Consider the following 20971-nt stretch of genomic DNA (forward strand, 5'->3'; position numbering starts at 1 on the left):
GCATCACCTCCGCGCTGAGGCGGGCCGCGTGGAGGTCGTTGGGTTCTGACAGAAGCGGAGGATGAAGCTGGACGAGGGAGGAGAAGAGCGGCGGGTGGGATGGAGGTGGGGGGGTCTGGGGGCAACGCGTCGTCCTCCCCGCCCGTGACTTCCTCGGCAGCCGCCGGCACCTGCGCTCCGGGATACTATCATTTGGCCGGTGGCGGAGGCTCAGCCTCCCTCCTCCCGAACCCGCGCTGTCCTCGACCCTTGATGGTGATGGGCCGAAGCCCAGCGCCGCCTCCCGCCCCTCCGTCCCCTCCCAAGGCCCCTCTCCTTCGCTTCCTTCCCCTAGCGCTCTGTTTGGGGCGCGTCGGGTCCTGGAGGGAGTGCGGGGTCATCGGGTGGCCGAGCCGGGGTCGGCGGGGAGCGGCCAGCTAGCAGCCGGAGGAGCGGGCTCGGGAGGAGGGGGCGACTCTGCGCGCGCTGGACGCCGACTGGAGGGGGTCGCTGCCCTGCTCCCACTGAGCGGGCAACAGTTTAGTTTTCTGATTCCAGCACTGACTGCGGAGTTGGCGCTGAAATCCTTGGCATGGGCCTTAAAGGGATATTTCTTGTCTGGAAACAATGCCGCGGTCCATCAGCGTGCTTAACCTTTTCTTATTTTTATCTGCCTGATGTTGACAGCCAGTGTTCTGGTATTGTTCCTTCGAGTCATGGCTTTCTAAAGCAACACCTCCTTGTAGAACTTCAGAGATTATTCTGTCACTAATCTGTCACCCTTTTAATTTTTAGCCTGGCCAAAAAAAAAAATAAAAAAAAAAAGAAGGACCTGCTTTATAACAACATATACTGTCTAGGGAAGTACAGAATCTGAAACAGTTTATTAATCTCTGTATCTACATACCAAGTAATTTTAAAATTCGTGGGCAATGTGTTAGGTATTTTGTGTTATTCACACTTGCTCACTTTGTGAATGGTATATTCTGCTTACTTTCAGATTAGTTTGTTATTTATGGTACTTTGATTTTATAGCTTTTGGTTAGCTTTAGCCAACTAGGCATTTGAAGATTTTTCTTTTTTTTTCCCCTTTGAGACTGTGGCTATAGCCTTAGTGTTTGCTCTTGTTTCTAGGGATAATGTATTTTTAAAAACTTTTTTTCTCCAAAACTGGGCTTTTTCGTAGATTTTTAAAATTTTAAGGGGAAATTCTGATAATTTGGAAACTAGGCACTTTAGCCTAAAGAGCCATAAAATAGCATAACACTATAAAATCCTAACTTTTTGGAGTAAGGGTTGCTAAGTTTAAGGAAATGGGTATCCTCTGTCAGGTGTAGTGGCTTAGCCTCTAGATTCCAGACGAATATGGAGGTGTGGGGAGAATGAGCCATGCCTGAGACCAGACACAGGTGGTTCGAGGAGTGTTTTCTTGCAGGGGAAATAGCCTGCCTCCCACACAGGCTAGTTGTCTTCCTGCATCAGGTAGTATTAAGTTAGGTGGTAGTAAAGTAGCAAGTGTCTGTGTTCCAATTTTCAAACTTGCTGGTAGGGCTTGAAAATGTGGTGAGCAAATAAAATATAGTATACAGTGGGGGCACTCTTGCATAGTCAAGCCTCCAAGAATAAACTTTTTTTGTGTCCAAACTGGCACTGGACAGTTGGCCCTAAAAGTCAAGTAAGCGACCTGAGCAGTCTTTAAAACATGTACCTTTTTGGCTAGTCCATTTCATTCAAAATTGCAAGGAAATTTTTTTTTTAAGTGTTTTTGGAATATAGTTGATTTGCAGTGTTGTGTTAGTTTCAGGTGTACAGCAAAGTGAATCAGTTATACATATATCCACTCTTTTTTAGATTCTTTTCCCATATAGACCATTACAGAGTATTGAGTAGAGTTCCCTGTGGTACATAATAGGTCCTTATTAGTTATCTATTTTATATATAGTAGTGTGTATATGTCAATCCCAATCTTCCAATATACACCCCCCCACCCCCCTGGTAACCATAAGTTTGTTTTCTACATCTGTAACTCTGTTTCTCTTTTGTAGATAAGTTCATTTGTACCCTTTTTTAAGATTCCACATATAAGCGATATCATGTGATATTTGTCTTTCTTTGTCTGACTTAACTTCACTAAGTACGATAATCTCTAGGTCCATCCATGTCGCTGCAAATGGCATTACTTCATTCTTTATTATGGCTGAGTAATATCAAAATTATAAGGAATTTGTATTGAAAAAGGCTACACTAGACTGAGCCAAAGAAAATTTAGGGTAGCATGTAGGAAAAGATTAGGATTGTCTATGTTACCTCATTTAATCCTTTTAATCCTAGGAGGTAGCTACTGTGATTACTGTCATCCCATGAGTTAATGTAGGTTAACTCATGTGTTCAAGATTTCTCAGCTAATAAGTTGGTGGAGGTGGAATTCACATCTAATCAATCTGAATACAAAGCCTGTATTCCAAGCTGTTGTGCTTTCCCATCACAGTAAAAATGGCTTTGTAGAGATTTGGTTGAAGGAGACTAATCAGTGGAAAATAATGCTGCAAAACCATAAACTGAATATTCAGTAACACTTTGAGATCATTGTATAATAGGCCCTGTTGAGTGTTGCTGGGATGTAAGGATGGAGTCACCTTCCCTGTCTTTGAGGAACATCCCTTTAGAGGGAGAGAGAGATATTTGAACGAATAATGGTAACACAATGCAATATATACTATAAGAGCGTGCTGTAGAGTGTGTGGTTTCATGGAAAGAGAATTCAGTTGAATTTCAGACAGACCAGCGTTTGAATTCCTGTTTTGCTTTGTGACCTTGAACATGATACCAAACCTTTTTCATCTTTAGTTTCCTTATCTGTTAAGTGGAGAGAATAATGCTTCAAAGGGGAGTATTAGTATTAAAATATGTAAAGTATTGTCACATTGGTAAGCCCTGAATAAAGAAGAAGGAACAAATAAATTGAACAGAGTTGAGAAGGGGTTGGAGGTTTAGCAGGGAGCTATCTTTGGAAACTAAAAGTGTGACTGATAATTTTGATTAGTGGGGAGGGAAGGCATCAAACACAGAACACACAGAACTGGAGGCAGGAGAACCGGAATATGGATTGTTGAGGGAATGGCGAGTAATTGTGGCCCTGTATAGAAAGTATTTTTGAAGGCCAAATTTAAATGATAATTGTATAGAAATGTGGTGGGCAATTTTAGTGGTTATAAATTACATACTTAGATACTGAAATTATAGGAATATCTCAAGAGTTTGTGCATTGTTACATTTTTATTTAATATTTACCTTTGAATACTTATTTTCCCTACTGTCAGTTAAAACTTCATTTCCAAACATGTTCAGGCAAGCAACTATTTCATTATTTCATTGGGATACTTCATTCTAAGCTGTAAAAGAAGAGTAAGGCAATTGCACCAAATTTGTGGGATGTATTTTGGGATTATTTAAAAAAGAAGAAGACTCTTGGGAATTCCCTGGAGGTCCAATGGTTAGGACTCTGCGCTTCCACTGCAGGGGCCCTGGGTTCAATCCCTAGTTGAGAACTAAGATCTGCAGGACGCATGGCTTGGCCAAAAAAATAAAAATAAAGATAAAATAAAGTAAGGTAAAGTAAAGAAAAAGAGTCTTAGGTGATTGATTGCCTTCCCTTAACCACCCCCCCTTACCTACTCTGTTGCCATATAGAGTCAATATTGCAAACTACCCTTTGCATATGTATACCCTTTGACTGTCTGTTCTGAACTGAAACTTGAGATGTAACTGTTGGACAGAATGTTTTAAATTGGGACTGTACTTGAAAAATCTGAGAAAAAGTCCCATGGTTATGTCTTCCCCTCAGGTTAGCACAGAACCGTAAATACTCACATTGGATTTATCTATTTATTTATTTATTTTTAACATCTTTATTGGAGTATAATTGCTTTACAATGTTTCATTAGTTTCTGCTGTATAACAAAGTGAATCAGCTATACGTATACATATATCTCCATATACCCTCCCTCTTGCGTCTCCCTCCCACCCTCCCTATCCCACCCCTCTAGGTGGTCACAAAGCACCAAGCTGATCTCCCTGTGCTATGCAGCTGCTTCCCACTAGCTATCTGTTTTACATTTGGTACTGTGTATATGTCAGTGCTACTCTTTCACTTTGTCCCAGCTTACCCTTCCCCCTCCCCATGTCCTCAAGTCCATTCTCTACATCTGCGTCTTTATTCCTGTCCTGCCCTTAGGGTCATCAGAACCATTTTTTTTTAGATTCCATATATATCACATTGGATTTATAAATGTGGATCACTTTATAACCAGAATCATATGACTAAGTTGAAAATATTAAATGACATTTAGGAAAGCTGCATTTTTAGTCCAACTTGTTAGCTTCATGTAAATTGCTAAAATGACACAAAATAATAGAGGTGAGTTTTCAGATGAGAAAAAAAAATTGCTTCCTAGAACAGGTAATTTTAGAGGACTAGGAAAGAAAATATGCTGGACTTCATTTTGAACAGGAACTGAAGCAGGAAATGGCCGTGGCTGAACCACAACCTGATAATAATCGTAACATGATTAAATTTGACATTTAATGAGAGGAAGTAAAGGCAAAAAAGTGTACTGTATGCAGCTTTCCAGTTTCAGAAACAGTAGGGGAAGGGACTATTAAAAGTGTATCTACAGAAAGTTTGAAGACATGTAGTAGGCATACATGTTTGTTGCATGAATAAAAGCACCTTAGTCGTATATTCAGTAAAAGGTCTCTTACAGGTAACAAAAAGCTTATGAAAGTTACGTGGGACAAGTTTTGGTGCTCTACAGACCTAGGTTCAAGTTTCAATTCTACAGTCCACCAGTTTTCTAACTTTGGGCTCATTATGTAATCTTTTTAAATTTTATTTATTTATTATTTTTGGCTGCGTTGGGTCTTTGTTGCTGCGCACTGGGCTACTCTTTGTTGTGGTGCGTGGGCTTCTCATTGCGGTGGCTTTTCTTGTTGAGGAGCATGGGCTCCAGGTGCGTGGGCTTCAGTAGTTGTGGCACGCAGGCTTCAGTAGTTCTGGCTCTTGGGCTCTAGAGGGCAAGCTCAGGAGTAGTGGCTCGCGGGCTCTAGCGCGCAGGCTCGGTAGGTGTGGCGCACGGGCTTAGTTGCTCCGCGGCATGTGGGATCTTCCCGGACCAGGGCTCGAACCCGTGTCCCCTGCATTGGCAGGCGGATTCTTAACCATTGCGCCACCAGGGAGGCCCCTCATTATGTAATCTTTTTGATGTTCAGTTTTATTTAATCATAAAATGGGGATATCTACTTTGCAAGATTTTGAAAACTAAATGAGCTAATATATGTGAAGCACTTGATTCATTGCCTGGCTTATAAGACTTGCTCAAAAAAAAAAAAAGGTTGCTGGAATTGTTCAACTAAGTTGAACAGGTATACTTTTTAAAAAATACAATTCTCAAATAGAGTAAGGAAAGGCAGAAAATGGCAAACAAAGAAAACCTTAAAAGGAGGCAATGGATGTTATATAGGTAACAGGGAGTGTTGAGTAAAGAATTGAATCATTGCAGCCACATACAACAAAAAAAGGGAAAAGATAGGGAGAGAGCTTCACATTCTCAAATTTTTTTCTGAAGAAAGGAGGTCAGACTCATTAAACCAAATAGAGCAAATAAATGGGGTTTTGCTGTTCTAAATGACAGTAAAAAGATCACTGAAATTGGGTCTCTTGTACTGTGAATTAAGTATATGGGGAAAGGGACTTATCTTCTCAACTCTTTTAACTACCTTCTTACTCCTCAAGTTCTTTTAACAGAGAAAAGCCATTGTGCAGTTAATTGTACAGTTATAGAGAAGGCTTTAATTGCAGGTAATCCTGGTAGATAGAGCAGCTTAATTTACACAGATTCCCTAAATGTTGATTCTATGTATTATCACATTGCCTACCAATCTACCTTTTGGTCACTGAATGTCTAAATGTACCATATGTTGAAAAATTAAACATATCTTCTTGTTCTCCTCTTGTATTTCCTGTTCTAATGAATGGTTCTTCTGATGTTCAAACCAAGAATCATGGAACATCCTTACTCTTTTACTCCCCATACCTTTCATGTACAGTCCATCACTGCGTCTGGTTATTCTCTCTACTAGTTATCTATCTTTTAATCATGCCCTATCCCAACACCTATCCCAAGTCAAAATAAAAATGCTCATTGCCCACAACTAGAGAAAGCCTGCGTGCAGCAACGAAGACCCAATGCAGCCAAAGAAAAAATTAAATTAATAAATAAATAAATTTTAAAAATGCTCATTGCCACTGACTTATTTCATGCCCTCATCATTTCATTATTGTCACTAGTCTCTACTTTTTTTTTCGGCCGTGCAGCATATGGGATCTTAGTTCCCGCACCAGGGATGGAATGTGTGCCCCCTGCAGTGGAAGCATAGAGTCTTAACCACTGGCCCTTCAGGGAAGTCCCAGGTCTCTTTACTTTTAATTTAGCCTTGTACTAACCAGTTCTCTACACAGCTTCCTTCCAGAATGATTTTGTTGAAATACTAACATAACCATATCAAACTTATATATCCGTAGTGCCTGCACATGATAGTTAATAAATACTTGATCTCTCCATGTACCTTAAACTTAAGACAATATTAAATGACTTGCATACTTATGCCTGGAGTTTTCTTTATGGGAAAGATTTTAACTACAAATTCAATTTCTTTAATAGACAAAGGGCTTTTTATTTCTTTTTGAGTGAGCATCTATCATTTGTATCTTTCAAGGAATTTGTCAATATAATCTAAGTTGTTAAATTCATGGGCATAAAATTGTTCATAATATTCCTTTATTATCTTTTTAGTATCTGTAAGATTTGTAGCAATGTCCCCTTTCTCATTCCTGACTGTAAATTTGTGTATTTTCTCATTTTTTCCCTGTTCACTCTGACAAGAAGTTTGTCTGTTTTATTGATATTCTCAAAGAACCAGGTTTTGGTTTTCTTTATTGATTTTGTGTTCTCAATTTCAATGATTTCTATTCTTTATTATTTCTATTTTGCTATTTACTTTGCATTTTATTTGCTCGTGATTTGCTAGAATATTAAAATGTAAACTTAATTTGTTAATTTATTGTCTTCTAGTATAAATGTTTAATGCTATAAAATTCCCTTCTAAATAGTGCTTTGGTGGCATCTCACAAGTGTTGATATGTCGTGTTCACATTTTTGTTCAATTCAAAAATCCTTGCTGATTTTGTGATTTCTTTGTTGACTCTATTGGTTATTTAAAGGTATGTACACAAGTCTTCCAATATTTGGGGATTTTTCAGATGTTGATTTCTGATTTAATTTCACTGTGGTCAGAGAACATATGTTGTGTGATTTGAATCGTTTTGAATTTATTGAGACTTGTTTTATGGCCCAGAATATAGTCTCTCTTGGTAAATGATTCATGTGCACTTGAAAAGAATGTTGGGTGGAGTGTTCTATAAATGTCAGATTAAGTTGATTGATAGAGTTTTTCAGATCTTCTCTATCCTTACATATTTTATGTCTGCTCGTTCTCTCAATTTTTAAAAATAATTTTATTTATTTATTTATTTATGGCTGTGTCAGGTCTGAGTCGTGGCACGTGGGATCTTTGTTGTGGCAGGCGGGATTCTCTTTAGTTGTGGTGTGTTCCAGAACGTGTGGGCTCAGTAGTTGCGGTGCACAGGCTCTGTAGTTGTGGCGCACAGGCTCCAGAGCCTGTGGGCTCTGTAGTTGTGACACGCAGGCTCAGTAGTTGCAGCGCATGGGCTTAGTTGCCCTGCGGCATGTGGGATCTTAGTTCCCTGACCAGGGATTGAACCTGCGCCCCCTGCATTGGAAGCACAGAGTCTTAACCACTGGACCACCAGGGAAGTCCTGCAAGTGTTAAATTAGACCATTGATGCTAACAACTTAAAACTATGATCTTAAAAGAAAATTCAGTTTAATACAAAGAAACTCAAGAAGAAAATCTCAGGACCCTTGATCAGAAGTTTTGATGCCTGTCATACTACTCTGGTGTACACAAAGGTTCAAGTAAGGCTGAGAAAGAAGAATTGTTTCCTTTTCCCTTTGAAGACATGATCCAAGAAATAGAGGAATTGCACATTCTATAGCAACTAGCTATCCATCCATACACTGCCAATAAATGACTCCTTACGTTAGTAACTAACCACGTTTTAAAAGCCTAGGCCAATGTTACAAAAACAGAACATTTAGAGTAATATTTACGAATACAAGCATAATTGTTTTTTTGCCTTCTCTAAATAATAATCTTTGAAATGCTAAAAGTGAGTTCCAGCTGTGGTTCTTTTCTGGTGTGGGGAGCTGCAGGTGCACATGGGATGGTCTATTGATTTACCTTCTCAAAGTATTCTTTGGAAGCCATTGGATGGGGCTTGATTGTAGGAGAATCTGGTGTCCAGTTGGCTGGGAAGACTTCTCCATGGGTTTCCACAAACTAAAATGCCTTCACCAAGCGGAGGGTCTCTTCCATGCTTCGGCCCACTGGGAGATCATTGACGCTCAAATGCTTGATTACTCGTTGGGGTAAATTATGAAGAGACGTCGTAGTGCAAGGCCGGGACCTGCTAAAAGCACACCGTAGTCTCGGGAAATCTGTTTAGTCAAATCTGACAAGAGCATGATTTGTATGTGGCCTAACCGCCATTCTTCCTTGGTGTGTTTATCCAGGCCAGGTGGGTGAAGTGGGAATCCACTGACACTGTAACGATTTCACAGTTCACATCGTGAAATTCATTTGCTTTGTCACTGAAAGCAATAATTTCTGTAGGACACACAAAGGTGAAATCCAAAGGATAGAAGAAGAGCCCTAAATATTTCCCCTTAAAGTCATCAAGGCTTATTTCTTTGAACTCTCCATTGACAACAGCTGTACCCTTAAAATAGGGCGCATGCTGGGTGACGGCAGGGGCATGGTATGAGGAACTGGTGCTAAAGGTGAATTTTACTTGACCAGAGCCAGACACAATGCATTTGTCAAGCACGTTCTTCAAGAAGCAGCAGGCCTAAGGGATGCAGCAGAAATGCCCCAATGAATGGGACTCACATGTTGGACAAGCGAAGTCCGGAGCAACCTTCCTGCCGTGGCCGCCATCTTCAGGGTGCACGGGACCTGTGGGGCAGACGGAGAAGCAGAGAGTTGAAAAAATATTTTCTGACTTTATTTTTGAAATATATTTTTGCTGGGTATAGAATTTTAGATTGACACTTTTTTTCTTTCAGGACTTTAATGATACTGCACCACTGTCTTCTCATTGCATTTTTCCAATATGAAATCTACTGTTATCCTTATTTCTTTATATTGAAAGTGGTTTTTTTTTTCCCCCTGGCTGCTTTTTAAGATGATCTCTTTACCATTGGTTTTAAGCACCTTTATTATGTATTATGATGTGCCTACAATGTGTTTTATGCTTCTTATGCTTGGGGTTTGTTGAGCTTCTTGGTTTGTTGATTTACCATTTTCATCAGATGTAGAAAAAATTTGTCCATTATTTCTTCAAATAGTTTTTCTGTGTTTCTTCACTCTCTCCTCTCATTCTGGTACTCCAGTTACACATATATTATGCCACTTGATATTGTCCCACAGCTAACTGATGCTTTGTTAATTTTTTTAAAATCTTTTTTTCACTCCTTGTTTCAACTTGGATAATGTCTCCTGCTCTGTCCTCAAGATTAGTAATCTTTTCTTCTTTTCAGTTTCTGATCTGCTGTTATCTCATCCAGTGTATTTTTCTTTTTAGACATTTTATTTTTCATTTCTGTAAGTTTGATTTGAATTTTGTCTGTATCTTACATATTTCTCCTTTACATGTTCAATCTTTCTTCTGTCTTTTTTAAAAAATATTTATTTATTTATTTATCTGGTTGCACCCGGTCTTGGTTGTGGCAGGCAGGCTCCTTAGTTGTGGCTCACTGGCTTCTTAGTTGCAGCACATGGGCTTTTTAGTTGTGGCATGCAAACTCTTAGTCGTGGCATGTATGTGGGATCTAATTCCCTGACCAAGGATTGAACCCGGGCCCCCTGCATTGGGAGCATGGAGTCTTATCCACTGTGCCACCAGGGAAGTCCCTCTTCTCCTTTCTTGAATACTGTTGAACTTTGAATGATGTGGGCGTTAGGGGTGCTGACCGTTCACACAGTCGAAAATCTGTGTGTAACTTTATAGTTGGCCTTCCACATCCACGGTTCTGCATCTGCAGATTCAACCAATCATAGATCATGTAGTACTGTAGTATGTTTTTATTTTTTAAAAAATCTGTGTATAAGTAGAACTGCACAGTTCAGACTGTTGTTCAAGGGTCAACTGTATATGTAGAGTCTATACTAGCTGAGTTTTCAAAAATTTGTGGTAAAAAATACATAACAAAATTTACCATCTTAATAATTTTTTAAGTATATAGTTCAGTAGTGTTAATTACATTAATATTGTTGTGAAACAGCTCTCCAGAACTTCTTCATCTTGCAAATCTGAAACTCTGTATCCGTTCAACAACAACTACTCTTTACTCCTTCCCCCATTCCCTGGAAGACATTCTTCTGTTTTCTGTCTCTATGAATTCAACTATGCTAGATACCTCAAATAAATGGAATAATACAGCCTTGGTCTTTTTGTGACTGGCTTATTTCACTTAGTGTAATATCCTCAAGATTCATCCATGTTGTGGCATGTGGCAGGATTTCCTTTAAGGCTGAATAATATTCTATTGTATAATTTTCTTTATTCATTCACCCATTGGTGGACATGTGGGTTACTTTAATCTCTTTGCTATTGTGAATAGTGCTTCTGTGAACATGGGTATGCAGATATGTCTGCAAGACCATGCTTTCACTCCTTTTGGGTATATACCCAGAAGTGAGATTGCTGGATCATATTGTAGTTCTATTTTCAATTTTTTGAGAAACTTCCGTATTATTTTCTGTAGAGATTGCACCACTTCACCATTGCACTAACAGTGCACAAGGGTTCCAGTTTTTTCACATCATTGTTAACACTCGTTATTTTCTGTTTTGTTGATAGTAGCCATCATAATGGGTATAAAGTGATATCTCATTATGGTTTTAATTTGCATTTTCCTAATGATTAGCTATGTTGAGCATCTTTTCATGTGCTTGCTGGCCATTTGTACATCATTTTTGGAGAAATGTCTATTCAAGTCATTTGCCCTTTTTTAAATTGAGGTATTTGATATTTTGTTGTTAAGTTGTAGTTCTTTATATATTCTGGATATTAACCCCTTATCACATACATAGTTTGCAGATATTTTCTCCCATTCCATAGGTTACCTTTTCACTCTATGGATTGTATCCTTTGATGCACAAAAGTTTTTAAGTTTGATTTAGTCCCGTTTGTGTATTTTTGCTTTTATTTTCTGTGCTTTAGGTGTCACAACCAAATAAATCACTGCCAAGTACAGTGTCATGAAGTTTAACCCTACATTTTCTCCTATGAGTTTTATAGTTTTAGGTTTTACTCTTAGGTCTTTAATCCATTTTGAGTTAATTTTTGTATGTGGTATAAGATAAGGGTCCACCTTCATTCTTTTGCATGTGGATATCCATTTTTCTGCACACAAGTTGTTGAAGAGGCTGTCCTTTCCCCATTGAGTGGGGTCTTAGCATTCTTGTCAAAGATTATTTGACCATATATGCAAGGGTTTATTCCTGGACTCTGTTCTGTCCCATTGGTCTATTTGTCCTTATGCCAGTACTATGCTGTTTTGATTACCATAGCTTTGTAATATGTTTTGACATCAGAAAGTGTGACTTCTCCAATCTGTTGTTCTTTTACAAAATTATTTTGGCTACCTGGGGTCCCTCAAGATTCCATATGAATTTCAGGATGAATTTTTCTGTTTCTTCAAAAAATGCTGTTGGAATTTTGATAGAGATTGCATTGAATCTGTAGATTGCTTTGGGTATGGACATCTTAATAATATTAAGTCTTCCAATCATGAACATGGGTTTCTTTCCATTTGTGTGTGTGTGCACGCATGTGTGTGAATGTATACATATACATACATATACATACACATAGGTGTATGTACACATGCACAGTATTTTGTATATAATAGCTGTTTTAATCATAGCACTTTTGTCATTTCTGGGTTCACTTCTTGTAACTGATTTTTCTCCTCATTATGGATCGTATTTTCCTTTTTCTTTAAATGCCTGCTAAGTTTTGTTTGGATGCCAGACATTGTGAATTTTGTTGTTTGGAGCTGTCTTTTCTTTGTATTCTTATAAATATTTTGACCTTTGTTTTGGGACACAGTTATGTTACTTTGAAACAGTTCTTCAAGGCATGCTTTTAAAGCTTTGTTAGATGAGTCCTGAGCATCCTTTAGTACAAGGCTAATTTAGCCTTATTACTGGGGCACTGCCCTTCTCAGTATTCTAGCTATTGCCCATTATTACAGGATTTCTCCACTCTGGCTGTGAACTCTTACCATCCCTGTGTGAACTTTGGTAATTGTTATGCCTGCTCCTTTCTGGTGGTTCTATTCCTGGCTTTAGGTAGTTTCTCTTCATAAGTGTGCTGATCAACAATACTCAGCTGAAGACTCAGTGGGAATCCCCTGCAAAGCTCCAGAGCTCTTCTTGTGCTCTTCTCTCCTCTCTGGTACTTTGCCCTGAGAACTTTAGTTGTTTTGGTGTCCTTGAACGCTCAAATCCGTCCTCTCAACTTGGGGAGACTGTCAGGCTCTGGTTTTCCCCTCCTAGCACTGTGTCCTGGAAACTCTACAGGCAGTACTATTAGGAAATAATAGGGCTCACTTTTTTGTTTCCTTTTTCAAAGATTATTGTCTTGCACAGCCTGTTGTCCAATGTCTGAAAAGATTTCACATATTTTGTCCTTTTTTTTTTTTTTTTTTACTTTTAAAGGTGGGAGGGGGAATTCCCTGACGGTCCAGTGGTGAGGACTCTGTGCTTCCACTGCGGAGGGCTGGATTCGATCCCTGGTGGGGGAACTAAGATCCTGCAAGATGCATGGTACAGCCAAAAAATAAAAAATAAAAGGCGGGAGGATTAATCTGGTCCCTGATACTCCATCGTGGCTAGAAGTGGAAACCCCTCTTCGTTAAATTTTAAAGTAATACTTTAAAATACATAAAGTACCATTTTTAGTATTGTTTTTAATTAAAACCCATGATTTTAGAATGTATTAGCTTTGGATAGCAAGAACCAAAGTATACCGTATGTTTTGACTGGATAAACGTGTTTATGTTCAGCTTCCTCAGCATTCCTGTTGCCCTTGAAACAAATGTAGGAATGTATGGTGAGTCAAAAGGAAAGCAACTAATTGCATTTTCTTCTTTTTAAAACCCAATTCTCATTGAAAGAAAATGTGAGAGAGTGAAAAACATGGCTATATTATTACTAGGGCAAATTAATGAGAAGTAAGTATTAATATTTCTCTAAAGGTGTAATAATTCAGATTTTATCATCATTGGAAAATATTTGCCACAAAGACTAAAAATACTGCTGTGATCCAAAAATACCTTTTATATTTTGAGAGGTCAGTGTAACTTAACTTTGGAAATAATAGGTATTAAAGGTTGTTAAAAATCTCTGTAGAGGAAATGGAGTTAAGATGTTAGAAGAGTATGTCTAAAAATGTCTCCTCATTGATCATAGGCAACTGAAATGGCCTTTTTCTTTTGATGGAGGTGAATTATGTAAATTGGTAAAATCAAAACATAGTCAGTTTTCTTTTGTCTACCCTGTACATCCCTTTCACTGCAACCACACTACATGAGAAAATAAACTTAATTATAAAAGGAAGGCTTTATGTGTATTAAGTTGATAGTGTGTATGTAGAAAATTAACATGAGAAAGGAGGTATTTTAAAACTGAATTAAAAATTACTATAGTTATTTTCTTCTTTTTTTATTTTGACAAATTTGACTTTGAAAAGTTACAAGAATTTCTGTGTACACTTCAGAGATTAACCAAATATTAAACATTTTACTACATTTGCTTTATCCTTATTTTTATATATACAGATATACGTTACTTTTTTCCTGACTCATTTGAGTCTTGATACTCCTTTAACTATGTGAACCTCAGTTTTATTTCCTAAAAACAAGGTCATTCTCCTGCGTAAGCAAAGTATGATGATCAAAAATCAGGAAATTAACTTTGATACAATAGTATTATCTAATCTTCAAATATTATTCACATTTCACCAGTTGTCACAATACTGTCCATTATGGCAAGAGAAAATCCAGGATCACATCCTGCCTTTAGTTGTCATGTCTCTCTAAGTTACTTTAAGCTGGAATAGTTGTAGAGCTATGTTTATATGTCATGATATTGACATTTTTTAAAATGTTGAGGCCAGTTATTTTGCTCAATGTCCTTCAATTTTAGTTCGGTTGATTTTTTTCTCAAGACTAGAGTCAGGTTATATACTTTTGGCAGGAATATCACAGACATAATATTCTTTCCAGTACATTATATCAAGAAGCAAATGCTGCAGTTTCTCCTATTACTGATGATGATAACTTTGATCATTTAGTTAAGAAGGTATCTGCCAGGTTTCTCCAAAGCTAAGTCATTATTTCACTCCTTGTAACTATTAAGTACCTTGTGGAGAGATACTTTGATTATGTAAATATCCTGTTACTCTCAAACTTACCCATTGGCTTTAATATCTATTGATGATTATTGTACAAATCAGTTTTCAAGATGGTTGCTTAAAAGTTCTTATCACAAGGGAAAAACTATGTAACTATGTGAGGTGATGGTTGTTAACTTATTGCGGTAATCATTTTTCAGTATACACATATGTCAAATCATTATGTTCTACGACTTAAACTTATGCAGTGTTATGTCAATTATATCTCACTAACACTGGGGAAAAATGATGGTTCCCAAATAGTGATTTTTTTTTTTTTTTCCAGTTCACCAATTTCTTCTGTGTTTATTAGCTGGCTTCCTGGTACAAAGAAGGCTTCCTGCTACAAAGAAAGCTTCCTTCTCTTATTTATTTATTCATTCATTCATTCATTCATTCATTCATTTGTATCAGTATAGGCTCATTGATTTTTTTTTTAATTCTTTTTTTAAAAATTTATTTTATTTATTTTATTTTTCGCTGCATTGGGTCTTCATTGCTGTGTGCGGGCTTTCTCTAGTTGCAGCAAGCAGGGGCTACTCTTCGTTGCAGTGTGCAAGCTTCTCATTGCGGTGGCTTCTTTTGTCACAGAGCATGAGCTCTAGGTGCGCAGGCTTCAGTAGTTGCGGCACACAGGCTCAGTAGTTGTGGCTCACGGGCTCTCGAGCACAGGCTCAGTAGTGGTGGCGCATGGGTTTAGTTGCTCTGTGGCATGCGGGATCTTCCCGGACCAGGAAAGAACTCATGTCCCCTGCATTGGCAGGCGGATTCTTAACCACTGCGCCACCAGGGAAGCCCTGATTCTTATTTTATTCTTCTGGCACTGTCCCTATTATTCTTTGAGCACTTTAATTTCTGACCCAACAAGTGGTTCCAGGATCACCTTGCACTGTCTCTATGCCAGCCCTGGAATCAGACATTTCTCTAAGGAGCCTTGATTCTTTACTGTAGAATAGTATTTAGAGATTTGGTTGTTAGATGTGCTTATTGCTACTGAGGAATCATTGCGTCTAGGCCCTCTTAGTGGATATAGCTAAGTGCATTGTATATGTGAGCATCTATGTGTGTGGATGTGTGTAATACACCTATATTTTTTAGAAAGGATTATTGAGTTAACCAGTGTCATGGCTGCTAAAAATTTAAAAAGTGAATATATTCTTAGGCTGCATGACCAAGTGATCATGTCCCTATTAGTAGAAGTTATAAGTCCACAGTGTTTTGCATTCTTCAAATAGGTTGTTTTGTTGGCCAACTAGATTCCAGGAATTTAGATCTTATCTGATAAGGAAGATGACCTGGATAGTGAGAGGTTTGAAAGGCATGTTATGTGAAGAACAGTTGAAGGAGCTAGGAATATTTAATCTGGAAAAAGAAGAGATTACAACAGCATCTACTTACTGTATTATTTTATGTGAAGGTAGAAGATGTAAATTTATTCTGTGCCCATTTAGAGTATATAACTAATACAGGTGAATGGAATTTAAGAGACACCAATTTATCTCTGAATAAGGAAATTTTTGAGGCAAGCTCTCTTCTAATGGAGTGAACTGCCTTGAAAAAAGCCTCAAACTCCGTTATGACCTCTCTTCAATCAGAAGAAAAGTTTACCCATTTTTGTATAGTTAATTTGTGCTGTGAGAAGTTGGAACTACTTGAAAGATGTCTCAGTATGCTGTATTTAGTGGCTTAGTTAATTGTATGTCTCATGAGATGCATCATGAGGAAAGGGTTCTAGTCTAAATATATGTAAGAAATAATGTATACGTAGTTTCCTCTTGTATATTTATAATGCACAGCAACATAGTAGGCTGTGGGAAGTCCAAAGAAAACTTGTTTGACTTTTTCTAATGTAGTGGATTTAGGGGACAGGTTAGACTAGAGATGTAATCTACATATATAGTGGTCATTACATACACATGGTATTTAAACTAAGATATTTTGAAGCGATCACCAAGGGACTGAGTGAAGAAGAGAAGATATCAGGGACTGAACTCAGGGAGAAGACGGGAGCCAGCAAAGAAACTGAGAAGTAGCCAGAAAGTTAGGAGCAAACCCAAGAGAGTGGTTTCCTAGAAGCTAAGTGAATAGTGTTCCAAGAGGAGGAAGCATAGTCAGCTGTGTCGTATACTGCTGATAAGATGAGCAACTGAGACCTGACCATTGGATTTAGCAACCTGAATTTATTCGTGTCCTTAAAGAGAACATTCAGTAGAGTGCGGGGAGTAAAGGCATGATTGGATTGAAGAGAGGAAGTGGAGAAATTGGAGGAGATAGCAAAATTTTGCTGTGAAGGGGAGAAGAGAAATGGAATAGTTGCATTTGCTGAGCACATACCTTGTGTCTCATACAGTCATCCCTCGGTACCTGCAGGGATTGGTTCCGGGACCCCCCACTGGGGATACCAAAATCCTCTGGTGCTCAAGTCCTTTATATAAAATGGCATAGTACTGTATAGTTGAAGAGATTAGGCAACAATCAAAAGAATAAGCTATACATAGTTGAGCTCATGATTCTGGTTAAATAGTAGTTGTAGTACGTTTAGAAAGTACTTTCCTCTGTGGTATGGATTTGAATGGGCTAGAAATTGAAGTGTTGGTTTCCTGATTTATAGAAAATTCCCTCAGGTTAGAAGAATGTTATAAGTGTAGTGGCTATTAAATTGTGTTGCATTCCTGAGTTTCCAGGCAGTTTGGGCCAGTTGGCTTAGTAGTTAGTAGTAATATGAAGCCCAACCCCCAAACTTCATTTTTATTAGCATTGAATTGATGATCTGGACATATTAATAATGGTATTACATGAAATAGTGAGATTTGATGACCAACCATGTGTTCATTATTTTAAAAATGACTCAGTTTCCAAGAATAGTTCACTTGTCCCATAAGAAGTTATCTGGTGTATTTAAAGCCATATGTCCTAATTTTAAATTGGCCACTCTAACTATGGGGAAAGAAAACCCAGGGGACACAATTTGGTTCTTATTTCTATTTCACCATTAACCCTCCATCCACCTTCTTAGAACTAGTTCCAAGCTCATTTCTTATATGTGTATGCTTTTTCTGTAGTTTCAGTTACTTATTATAAGGGAGTGACGTTGTTAGACGCCTGTGTTTAGTCTACCATATTTTTCCTGGTGGTTTGAAATATTTAAATCTTAAATTACTCTTTAAGTAATTAAGTCACTTGCACACCATTCGTTATATGTTCTTACAATTTAATTTCCTGTGATGATCTGGGCCTGGAAGAATCCAAAGTAACTTGTCAAATAGGTCAGAAAAAGGAGAAAGTCATTTTAGACAGAGGAATTATCACCAGGTCTAGAAAGCAGGCATGAAAATATATTTGGTAACCCACATGGCCTGACTGTAGGATATGTATATGGATGGCAGATTGGAGTGGGTAGGTTGTGTGTGGAAGAAGGTAGAGATGATGGATGCTACTGATTATAAAAGCAGTGAATCTATGATAAGGTTGTAAAAGAAGGGTCTTTTGTATACTATGCTGATTAAACTCTTTTCTTAGGTAATAGGAAATCATTAGAGATTTTTAAGAAGGAGAGAAACATGATGAGGTCAGTATTTTAGAAAGATAAATGGTGAAAGTGAAGAAATAATAAGAGACTGTCAGAGTAGTCCTGGTAATAGATAATATGGGCTTGCACCAGGTCTGTGGTAGTGGGGCCAGGGAGGGGTTATATGAGAGATGTTTTGGCAGTGTGCCAGGTAGATGCATTGATTTATTCCTTCATATTTATTGATGGTTCCTGTGTGCCAGGTAGAGAATTGGTGGTGTTGGGAAAGGGAGGGAGACAAAGATTCTAGGTTCCTTGCTTAAGTACCAAATTGAGTAGATAGTAAAAGAATAGTAGATTTGAGGAGGAAAAATGCATTTTAGCTTTGTTTTCCCTGGAGGTAGTTGTAACAGGTTCACAGAAGAGCTTAAGCTTGGTTTTGTATTTTGTTTAGTATCTTGAATTTATAAAAAGAATTGAAACTGGGTGTCTTCCCTTTACTTCCCTCTGTTAGAAATAACAGAAGTAAAATTGCAGCTGTTGTTAGTTTAGAATCCTATTTTAGAATATTTAAATTTTGCTTTTCAGTTGAGTCAGTAACTCAAAAGATTGTCATTAGCACTTAAAAAATAAGTGTTAAAAAATAAATTTAGGTATTTATGAGTAAAAATGAAGTAGAATCACAGAATTTTCCCTTCACTAAAAACCAAATGAAAATAGGAAAAAGTGGGTGGGGGAAGGAGAGGGCAAAAAAATGGAATAGAAGCGGACGAGAAAGGGGTATGTACAACCTTATGCCAAATACTTCAAAAAGTGGAGGCCAGGAAAGAATGAGAAGATACTGGGTGTATCTGTCAAGGTTTATAATTCCAGCCCCATATCCCAGAAGCCAGACTAAGGAAAGATGAGGCCTGCAAAACAGGAAGTATCCTCACTAACACTCTCCAGGGAAGCAGATCTAAGAGATGAGTAGGAAGCAAAAAGTCAACGAAAAATCCTTGAGAAGACCCCGAATACTAATGCTGAACCTCACGCTGTCAGGGAACATTGACATTTTGAAAGGTACTCTCGTTAAGGGCAAGAACCAAAGCCCATGAAGGTAGGATAGCCTTCTGACTGGGGGGATGGATCCTGGTATAGGACACTTAATGACGTTTCAGCAGTGGCTATACTCAGTCCAAACTTAGCTTTCTTTCTCCATTTCCTGCATTGATGGGTTATAGAAAAATAGATTAAAAGCAGTATCCAGATCTCAAATTGAAGTTTGTGTGTGGTGTGTGCATGCACATGTGTGCATAGAAATAAAAATGTTCCCAGCTAAGGTAAAAAGGATGTTGAAGTTGTCAAGGAGAGCCCATTAGATATCAAAATAAGTAGGAGCTCAGTGTAGCACTCCCCATGTTAAACACGATCAAGATTTTTTTAAAAGATGGCATGGCAACTCTACAAATACACTACAGGAAAAATATAAATGAAAGAAATGACCATGAAAAAACAATAAGACTATCCTACCTAAGCATAACTTGTATCCCTGGAATAGAGACTCCACCAAATGGAACAGAAAAAGATTTCAGAAATATCATGCAAAAATTACGTTTGCAGGTTGAAAGGCTCTGAACACCAGGAAAAAAAATTGTGAAATGTTGAAAAATGACTACACCCTAGTAGTTAGTAACTTCAGAAATAAGCAGAGAATTATTTTGGCATCCTGGCCAAAAAGAAAACCTGAGCTATGTGTGGTGTGTGGGGGGGGATCTAGCTGACTGCAAACTTCTCAGTTACGTACAATTCCAAAAGACATTCGAACAATATTTACAAAGTTTTGATGGCAAAAAAGTATATATCAAAGGTATTATACTCAGCAGTATCAGATTTGGACCAGAACATAGTCACAGCCACACCTGGCTTAGGAAAGGTCTTCATTTTGGGCAACAATGTGTCCAGCAAAATGTTTGCAAAAGGAAAAGGAGGATGGAATAATGGGAGTCAATTAGCGATCTTTGGTGATTTTTTTTACAGGTGTCCTCTTCTTTATCAGCCCTTTCTTCTTCTCATTTCACCTTGACTTCTATCTCCTCCACTCCATTTAAATTGCTCCTCCCAAGTTCATTCTAACCTCTGTTTTGTTTAATCCAGTGATCTGTTAGCAGCCTACTCCTTTGTAAAAGACCCTCCTCTCTTGGATTCTGTGACATCACACTCACCTGCTTTCTTTCTACTCATTTTCTGTTCTTGGCCTCTCTTATTTCACTTCTCTGAATAGTAGTCGACTTGAGGCTGAACCCTTTTCTTCTCTAATTATACTCTTCTTAGTTGATATGTCAGTCACATGATTTTACTGGAGTCATCTCTGAGCACAGGTCTTAAGTATACGTTAGTTTTGACAAATGCATATATCTGTGTAACCCACCTCTGATTTTAAATATTGACTATGTGTTCATGGCTTCTATACTCATATCTCTATCTTTATCTTGAGCTCAGACTCAAGTATCTAACTACTTGTTTGACATCTTTATTTTTATGTCAAATAGGTATTGTCACCTTAACAGGTCTAAAACTTTTTTTGTATTACTTTCATAAACGTTGTTTTAAGTTAATTTTTATTGGAGTATAGTTACTTTACAATGTTGTTCATAAACCATTTTTTTTTAAAAAATGTGTCCATCTCAGAAAAATGGTTCAAACCCCAAACCTAAATTCTTCTCCCTAATCCCTCCCCCAACCTGCCCCATCCTAGTCCATTTCTAGATCTTGTTGATTTTACCCATAAATAAGCTTCCTTTCTGTTCCTTAAAAATTCTGAGCTCATTCTCACTTCAAGGTCT

General features: G+C 37.9%; 1 protein-coding gene and 1 pseudogene across 10 annotated transcripts in view; one reads left to right on the plus strand and one right to left on the minus strand.

The window, feature by feature from the left end:
- The window catches only part of PHTF2 (putative homeodomain transcription factor 2), a 124859-nt gene that overhangs the window by 289 nt on the left and 103599 nt on the right, over positions 1 to 20971 (plus strand). The window lies entirely within an intron of this gene.
- On the minus strand, positions 6 to 20017 carry LOC309666257 (thioredoxin-dependent peroxide reductase, mitochondrial pseudogene; annotated as a pseudogene). The gene has a single exon. The product of its transcript is annotated as a thioredoxin-dependent peroxide reductase, mitochondrial pseudogene (transcript).

The sequence above is a fragment of the Balaenoptera physalus genome (genome assembly GCF_965194825.1).
Source record: "Balaenoptera physalus genome assembly, chromosome: 8".
Classification (NCBI taxonomy): Eukaryota; Metazoa; Chordata; class Mammalia; order Artiodactyla; family Balaenopteridae; genus Balaenoptera; species Balaenoptera physalus.